Here is an 8,685-nt window from a genome sequence, read left to right as displayed (position 1 = left end):
CACTGGTTGAAATAAATGTTAATTGGAACAACCATTCTAGAAAGTATAAATATGTAACAGAAGCCTTAAAATTGTTTATACTCTGTAATCCACATTTCTCAAAATCTTAATAAATGTTCTAAAATGAAGTCAAATAACTGTGCCCAAAGTTGGAAAAAAACTTAATGTCCAAAATTAGTTGAAAGGTTAGAATGAGTTATAACTACTCAATGCAGCCATTTAAATGATATGGCCAAAAAAAAAAAAAAAAAGGTAATAGACTAAAACCCTGACATCATGTTGAGATTATTCTCAATTATTTTATTTTGATAATGAGAACTTAAGAGATTTGGAAAAACAAATGGCCCATGGTCACTATTTTTTCATTAACCACTTAATTTCTGTTTATCTTTCCAATGCCTATTACTGAAAACATGAATAAAAATCTGCCATTTAAATTAAACAAAAATAAAATAAAATAAATGATGACGGCAATACATGATATATATGAAACTTTTAGAAAACAAGGACACAATGATGCCACAAGTGTCTTTTAGTCTCTTTTCTGTATTTTCCAAATTTCCTACAATGACCATATATGATTTCTATAATCTAAGTTTCTAATGCTGTCTTCAAAAAATGAAAAAGCATTACTTGTAAGCATTTATACTTCATATAAATCAATTTCATATTTGCCTTGGTTCCAGTGGTAGAATTCTCGCCATCCATGTGGGAGACCAGGCTTTGATACCTGACCAATGTACCTCACGTGCGATCACCACCTCTCTGTCAGTGGAAGCTTATGTGTTGCTATGATGCTGAACAGGTTTCAGTGGAGCTTCCAGACTAAGATGGACTAAAAAAGAAAGGCCCAGCCAGTAAAAACCCTATGGATCACAATGGTCCAATCAGCAACCAATCATGGGGATGGTGCAGGACTGTGCAGCATTTCATTCAATTGTGTATGGGGTCACCATGAGTTGGGGGCCAACCTGATGGCTGCTAACAACGACAACAACAAAGGAGAGCGGTACGGCCAGATTTGAACATATATTATTCAATAATATCTTATTTATCCAGCATCATGAGGAAATAAGATACGTATATAAATGCATGTGTATATCTATCTCTACATCTTATTTCCTCATGATACAGGATAAATAAGATATACATATACATACATGTACACATATATATTCATAAATGAATTTCCTGATTAACATAAATGTGTATCTTAAACATCAAAACTTTGGTGAAACCTTTAGGGATGTCTATCTAAAAATATACCATACTCAATCCTGATTGCTTAAAAAAACAAGAATAAGCCTTCTTAAGATGATTCAGGGTTATCATTATGAACATATAGTAGTAGCTCTCAGGGACTACTGAGTCCTAGAAGGTTATTTGCCCCTGCATTAAGTAGCCCAGGACTGCCAAATTTCTTCTTATGCCAGCTGTTTACAGGTTTTCTTCCTCCTCCCTTGCTGTGAAACCATCATTTCCCACCTATCATTTTCCAGCACTATAAGGAGCCTGCCTTTAGCAGAACCTGCCACTTTCTATTCCAATAGCCATAAGGAAACCAAACATTCAAGTTTATGAGAATTATGTGTAAATTAAAAGTTAATAGCTTCCAAACAGGGTATCATCTAAAAATGATATGCATATACTTGATGATTCTGTTCTAGGCAGTCAAGGTTGCAATATAAATGAACTCCTCAGAGAGTGTGAGTCCTTGATTGTATCTCAAGTCTTGGTTCCTCTACCAGACCTACAGTCAAGTTCTACGAATCAGAAACTGCATATGCTGTTTCTCTTAGCATACTATGGAAAGAGATGTGGACCAGAAGCCCGGGAACTCAGTTCTAGTGCAACTTCTCACACCAACCAATTTGAAACTTTCATCAAGTCTTAACCTTGGTATATGTCCTGCATAACTTATGGGGCTACTCTAGAATTAAATTAGATCATGAACACAAAACCATTCTGAAAAGTATAAAGCAGTACACAAAAGTAAAACATTATTATGATATTACACTTTGGTTACATGACCTTGGATCAATACAGCTATCCATTCAGAAAATTCATAACCGAAAGAAGAGAGGGAAAGAGAATTCTTAAGTTGCCCCCTATTAATTAGGAAACATCTATTATCTACGGAGAACAATGTATCCCAAGATTCCTCCTCCCCGTATCCTATATCTAATTATTCCCCAACCCCCTTGGTTCTTCTTCACAACCCCTCTCACATCTGTCACTTTCTTTCCATTCCCGCTTCACAATTCCAATTCAGGTCCTTATTATCTCACACCGGGGCTACTGCAAGTTTCTGACTCCACTCATGGCCTCTCTCACCCTCCCTCAAGTCCCTCTGGCCCACACCTGCTAGATCAATTTTCTTAAAACACAACTGTGATCATATCTCTTCAAATACCTCTGATGACTCTCATTCACCTTCTTCATGAAGTTCAAACTCCTAAGGCCCACAGTCCCTGTGCAGCCCTAGCTGCCTCATCTTTCTCTCTCACTGCTCTTCCAAACAAACCTTTTCTCAAACTGGTATATTTAATTCCTTAAGATACGCCTTGTGCTTTTCTGCCTCTAAGTCTTGGTCATATGGCTTCTCTCCACCTGAAATACTCTCTTCTTCCCAGCTCCATCTTGGCCTACAGACATTCAACCCACTCTTCAAGACCCAGTTTGAGAGCCACCTATTATGTATACTTTTCCTTGAACACCGAGGAGGAAAAAATGGTTGATTCTAAAACCACACACATCTGAGTTTGAATTACAGCTCCAAACATTTACTGGATAAGCAACACTAGGCAACTTCCTTAATAGCTCTTTGCCTCAGTTTCCTTATCTGTGAGATGGGGATAATAGCAACTCCCTTTAGCTATACTGTGAGGAATAAATGGGTTAATCCATGGCACTGGCATGGACTAAGGGTCTAAGAAATGTTAGATATTGTTATTAATCTTATTATTACCATTGTCATTAGTGAATTTATCTTACCCTGAACCCAGACAATACTTAGAGCCACAACCAACTGGCTCTTCATGTTAATACATTATTACTCCTTTCTCGTTTTCTACCCTCTCACTCCATGTTTGTTCTCCCCCACCAACACACACAGACACATATAAACACACACACAGTTACATGATCCTGATGGACAGGGTCAATGTCTTATACATCTTAATACTTACATCTAGTAGGTGAACATTGAAACCTAGTAGTTGATCAATAGGAGCCTTGGTGGCACAGTGATTAAGAGCTATAGCTGCTAACCAAAAGGTCGGCGGTTCAAACCCCCCAGCCACTCCTTGGAAACCCTATCGGGCAGTTCTACTCTGTCCTATAGTGTTACTATGAGTTGGAATCAACTTGATGGCAACAGGTTTGGTTTTTTTTTGTTTTCGTTTTTTTTGTTTTAGGTGATCAATAAAGATTTGCTTAATGCATAATGAAAAAATACTGCAGAGCTGACAATATTATATATGTCCCACATCCTATAGTAAAGACATATAATAGAATTCTTAAATAATTAATAAAAAATTATTAAATTTCCAACCTCACAAAATTAAATCTCTCCTTTCATGGTTCTCTAGAGTCTCTTTGTTCTCTGTCTCTCTTTAAAAACAAATCAACTTATTCACACAGCAAGAGGTGTAACAGCAAAATACATGCAGGTCAAAAAGCCAAATATTAGAGCTACTAGGACCAGGAAAAATCTGAGCTGAAAAGAGCTCTGGATGAAGTGAAATAGGAAGATAATTTAAAGGAAAATGTAACTGGCTACAACAACGACAACTGTTTCACATGCCCATTCCCCTAAATCTCAGGACCCCTCTGCACCCAGAACCACATGTAAACAACTGAAATAACCAGGTTATAGCAAGTAGATGCAAAACCATCAGTCATTTAGCTCAACAACTGAGAGATTACCACATGATCAACTCAATTACCTATGTCAAAAATGACTATTAACATATGTCAAGATCTAAAGTAACCACATTTTGGCAAATTAAGTCATATCAAATAGATATGGCTTTACTATACACTAATCACTCACCCTGAGAAAATTAGTATGATGACAACTTGATATACATTACCATTATTATTATTGCATAAACTCTTTTCAACAATGCCTATGACTCTACTAACCTTCAATCGCTTTCTCAGCCAAAATCAGGCCTTGTAACCACTGTGAATTAAGATGGTCTGACTGTATGCTAATAACCTTCCAAAAACTAGCATAAAGTGATACACATAAGAATAAATTATATTAAATTTCCATCCCTATGATTCTTGCTTTCAGAGGACCCTAAAATATTTTACTACCTTTGAAGTGCAATTATTGTCAAATTACAGAATCTTACGAGTTGGGAACAGCCTTCGCAGTCCTCTATTGCAGGAATTCTTTATATCACCTCCCAGGCAAAAGATAGTCCAGCTTTGGTTTGAATACTTTCCAGCAATGGGCACTTATGATTTTGCAAGGCAGCCTACCCTGCTGTTATAAATTTCTTCCTTACAGTCACTGGAAATCTGCCTCCCTGAACTTCTACCTAAGGATCCTAGTTCTGCTTATCCTGCAACAACACAGGATAACTTAACCTCCGAAACATAATCACTTCTAGAATTAGGATATAGTTGTCAATTTGGTCACACAAAACGCAAAAGAAAGTTCAGAAAAAAAGAAAGCAACCACCACTATACACAACAAAATGTTGAAATTCAGGAAACTATATTGAAATCACACAAACCAGCATATTTTAAGATAATAGAGCTCATGCCTCAGTTAACGTGCAAATATTAAAGAGTAACTTTTTTTTTAATAATGGAACAGTGTTTACTGAACATCTTTTTGCAATTTCATACTACTAAATTCACCAACACACTTAAAGAAAATACAATTCTGTAGGAAGTTCAAGATGGTTTTCCCAATTGGTTATATTTTCATTCATTCTATTTCTCCCTAAAACATCAGAATGTTTTTTGTTTTGTTTTTTTAGAGTCCACTTTGCACCACTGGTGCAATATTTTATTTTTAAAAATGAATATTTTCAGAAATAAAGCCTAAAAGAATGGAGGGTAGAGGGGTGGGGGTGGGGTGAGGATCGAAAGGCAAAGAAGGGCCCAGCAGGAAAAGGCTGGTGCCTGGGTATTTTCCTTCTGGAAGCATGCTTTATTGGCACAGGCATCTGAAGTAACGAGCCAGACAAACACGACCCAAGGACAAGAACGATCATGAGCAATGAGTGTAAGGCATAAATGTCCGTAAGATGGAAATGAATTGGCGCTGGTCATCAAGCAGCGCCAGAAGCTTTGGGACTTCGAAGAGGAAAGCTAAGAGAGCTAAGCAGCGACCAGGGCCACCCTTTCGAGGCAGGAAGAAACCAAGGAGTAACTACCGTTCAGCACTCCAATGGAGCCCAAACAGTACAGAGCATAAGAAAGGCAGCAAGTGACTAAGGGGAAGTCACGCACCCCGAAGAGCATGAAGAAGGGTGTGTGCAATGTACAAATGTTGAATGGGTCCATGAATGGGTGGGGGTGAGGGGATGTGGGTGGGTGTGTGTAAGGGGCAACACAGGAGAGAAGCCCCATGGACCTGTCCCTGCAGCAGAGCAACAGAGTGTAAAAGAAGGGGGAGGGTGAAAAGCAAGAATGACTCATTCCCGAAAGGAAGTGCTCAAGCCATAGGAAGGCATGCCACAGAGGGGTTCAGGGCGAGGACTGTGAAGAGCAAGCTGGTTAGGGCGAAGGGGGCAAAAACCAACATCCTGTAGTTCCTGCAGCTCGTCTTTAAGACGAGGGGTGTGGGGGTTCGCGGCAGCCGAGTGCCAAGGCCTGGGAAGCGGCGCAGCGCGTGCGCAGTGGCTCTCGGCGGGACCCGCTGAGGCAAAGCGGAGGCGCAGTGACAGAAGCGAGCGGAGCGGCCGTCGTGAGGGACTCACCGAGGCGCAGGGGCTGGAGGTGGTGCTGGGGGTAGGCGACCGCTGGACCGTGACCAAAGCCATCTAGGCGCTGCTGGGTTGTTCCGGGCAGGGCATTCTTGTTCTGAGTGTGGGGGGCGGGAGGGTGACGGAGCCGGGATGGGGAAAGGTGTGGGGTGGGGTGAGGGAAAGGGGGAAGAGGAGGAGGCCGCTGGGACGGCCGCAGGCTCCGCACCCACCACCGGACTCTCGCAGACTGACGCGCCGAGCGGGCGGCGGGCGGGCAGGCGGGCGGGCGGTTCGGCAACTGCGGGGCACAATGAGCGCTCCCAGTGCGCAGGCGCCACCTGTCAGCAACCGCCTCTCCCCTCGGCGCGCGCCGCCGCCTCGCCGTAACCCTTAAGCTGCCGGAAGCCGGTCGAACGTGTGCGCCAGTGGCCTCCGCCCCCTTCCCGGTTTCCTCCTTTGCGCTGGAATCGCGCCGTTTGCCCGCGCTGGGAGCTGCAGAGTGGGATGGGGCGGAGAGGTCAAGGGGAGAGGGCAGGGGCTGGCGGGGATAGGAGGGTGGTGCTGGAGTCCCCACTCTTGAGAAAGGCGACCATTTTATGAGGTGGGGCGTGCAGCTTAACCAACCGTTGTGAGAAGAAACTGAGGGGAAAACCCTGAGAGAAACACATTTTCTAGTGGAAAAGGACTCCCGGGGGTTTCAAACGCTTTCGCTGGGCGCGGTTGGGACTAAGCTAAGACCCCCATGGCGCGAGTTTACCCCTTTTGGCCCGGCTCTCGGGGACTCTTTCCGAGCTTTCTCACCCTTCTATCTCAAAGTCCATGTTTTATAATGAGACTTTTTGAAAGATTTTAATTTTGTACCCTGTAAAGCTTCATTCTATCCTTAAACTTCCCTTATTACCCTGACCCCTATCTAAAGACTCATTAATTATTCCTGAGGTGAAGAGAGGCTGAGGGAGCCAGGGAGGCTGAGAAAGCTGGGTCCACAGAGTTGTAAGGGTCTAACCTGCTATTTACCTCCCACTTGCTTCCTGCTGTGAAGAAATTCCCTAGTCAAACAGCATTTGCGCCTTGCAATTTCTTCTCGTTCGTTTCTAGATTTCATAGATTTAGGCGAAAATGTGGCTTAAAAAATATTTTAAAGGAACGATTTTCTAAAAGATACACTGACAGAACATAAACCAAGAATAATGGAAAATTAAGATTAAAAAGGAAAAAAATTTCACCATGCAATTATTGATTATTGACACAGAAAGAAAATTGACAAAGCTAATTCTCAATTTGAGTGAATGTGCTGGTAAATACCACCGTACATATTAAAGCTATAGAAAACACACATACTCCGAAGTTTGCAGTTGTTAAAGCCCAAATCCTCCTTTGCCACTCACTCTTGGATCTCATTGCTGCTTTTAAACTGACAGAGCTGTCATGAGCTCTTTCTGGCTGCCGTATGGTTAAGTGCCACAAGAGCCCTCTGTGCTGAGCCTTTGTTCTCTCCCTGGTGCCTTGTGGTTGAAATAATTAGCAGGAGGTTCCATCAAGAATCAGACACTGAGGGTCCCTGTACTGTACAGTCCTATATAGAGTGTATTGCAGAAAAGCCAAATGGTAGGCTTTTGCCCCCTGGTGGTGACCCAGAATGCCTGAGAGACAAAATTAAACAAAGATGTATGGTTCAGAGATTAAACAATCTGACTGTTTTTCCCAGAGCTACTTAGTAAACAGGAAAAGGAAAGACAAGGTTCATAAGTAAGAACTTTGAACCAATGCGAGACTAAAGAGGAAGTTATATACATAGCAAAGAAATATACTTAGATGAAAACTGAATGAACTCAAATAAATGAAGTATATGTGGTTTATAAACCAAAGTATCATCTAGAAAAAGTATTATTCAAATCATTGTTGTTGTTAGTTGCCTTAGAGTTGATTCATATTCATCGCGACCCCACATGCTACGTGGTGATTCTTCTACTAACTCAGGGACCACAACACTGATTATCTACTTTTGTAAAGCAGTATACTCAAATTCTTTTGGAATATGAGAAGCTGTTTAATTCCATTAACCTTACAGTGGGAAAGTGCATTAGTTTAGGAGTCAGAAGACCTAGTTTCTAGTTCCAGCTCTGTAAAACTTTAAGTAAATGGAAACCTTTTGAACTTTAGTTTCTTCATCTATAGTATGGAGCTGCTCCCCTCTAGCTCACAGGATTCTTGAGATCAAATGAGGTAATGTATGGTAAAGTGTAGTATAAACTGTAAAAACCCTGTATGTAATTAAGATAATTTTATTATTCTCTAAGTTTGCTCCATGTTAAGTCAGCTTTTCTGAAGTGCAGAGAATAGAATCAAGCAAAAAGGGAATAAGAAGACATTGATAACTTTTCTTTTTTTTTTTTTAATTGTTGTAGTTTAGATGTTCACATTTCAAGTTAGTCTCCCATACAAAAATTTATACATACATTGTTATGTGACCCTAATTGCTCTCCCCATACTGTCACAGCACACTCCTCCTTTCCACACCTGATTCCCCATGTCCATTCAACCAACTCCTAACCCTCTCTGCCTTCCCATCTCACCTCTGGACAGAAGCTGCCCGGTTAGTCTCTTGTATCTACTTGAGCTAAGAGGCACACTCCCCGCGAGTATCACTTTATGTCCCACAATCCAGTCCAATCCCTGTCTGAAGAGTTGGCCTCAGAAATTGTTTTAGTTCTGTGCTGATAGAGAATCCAGGGGCCATGCTTTCCAGGGTTCC

This window comes from Trichechus manatus, unplaced genomic scaffold (assembly GCF_000243295.1).
Source record: "Trichechus manatus latirostris isolate Lorelei unplaced genomic scaffold, TriManLat1.0 scaffold00138, whole genome shotgun sequence".
Taxonomy (NCBI): domain Eukaryota; kingdom Metazoa; phylum Chordata; class Mammalia; order Sirenia; family Trichechidae; genus Trichechus; species Trichechus manatus.
This window is presented reverse-complemented; position numbering follows the sequence as displayed.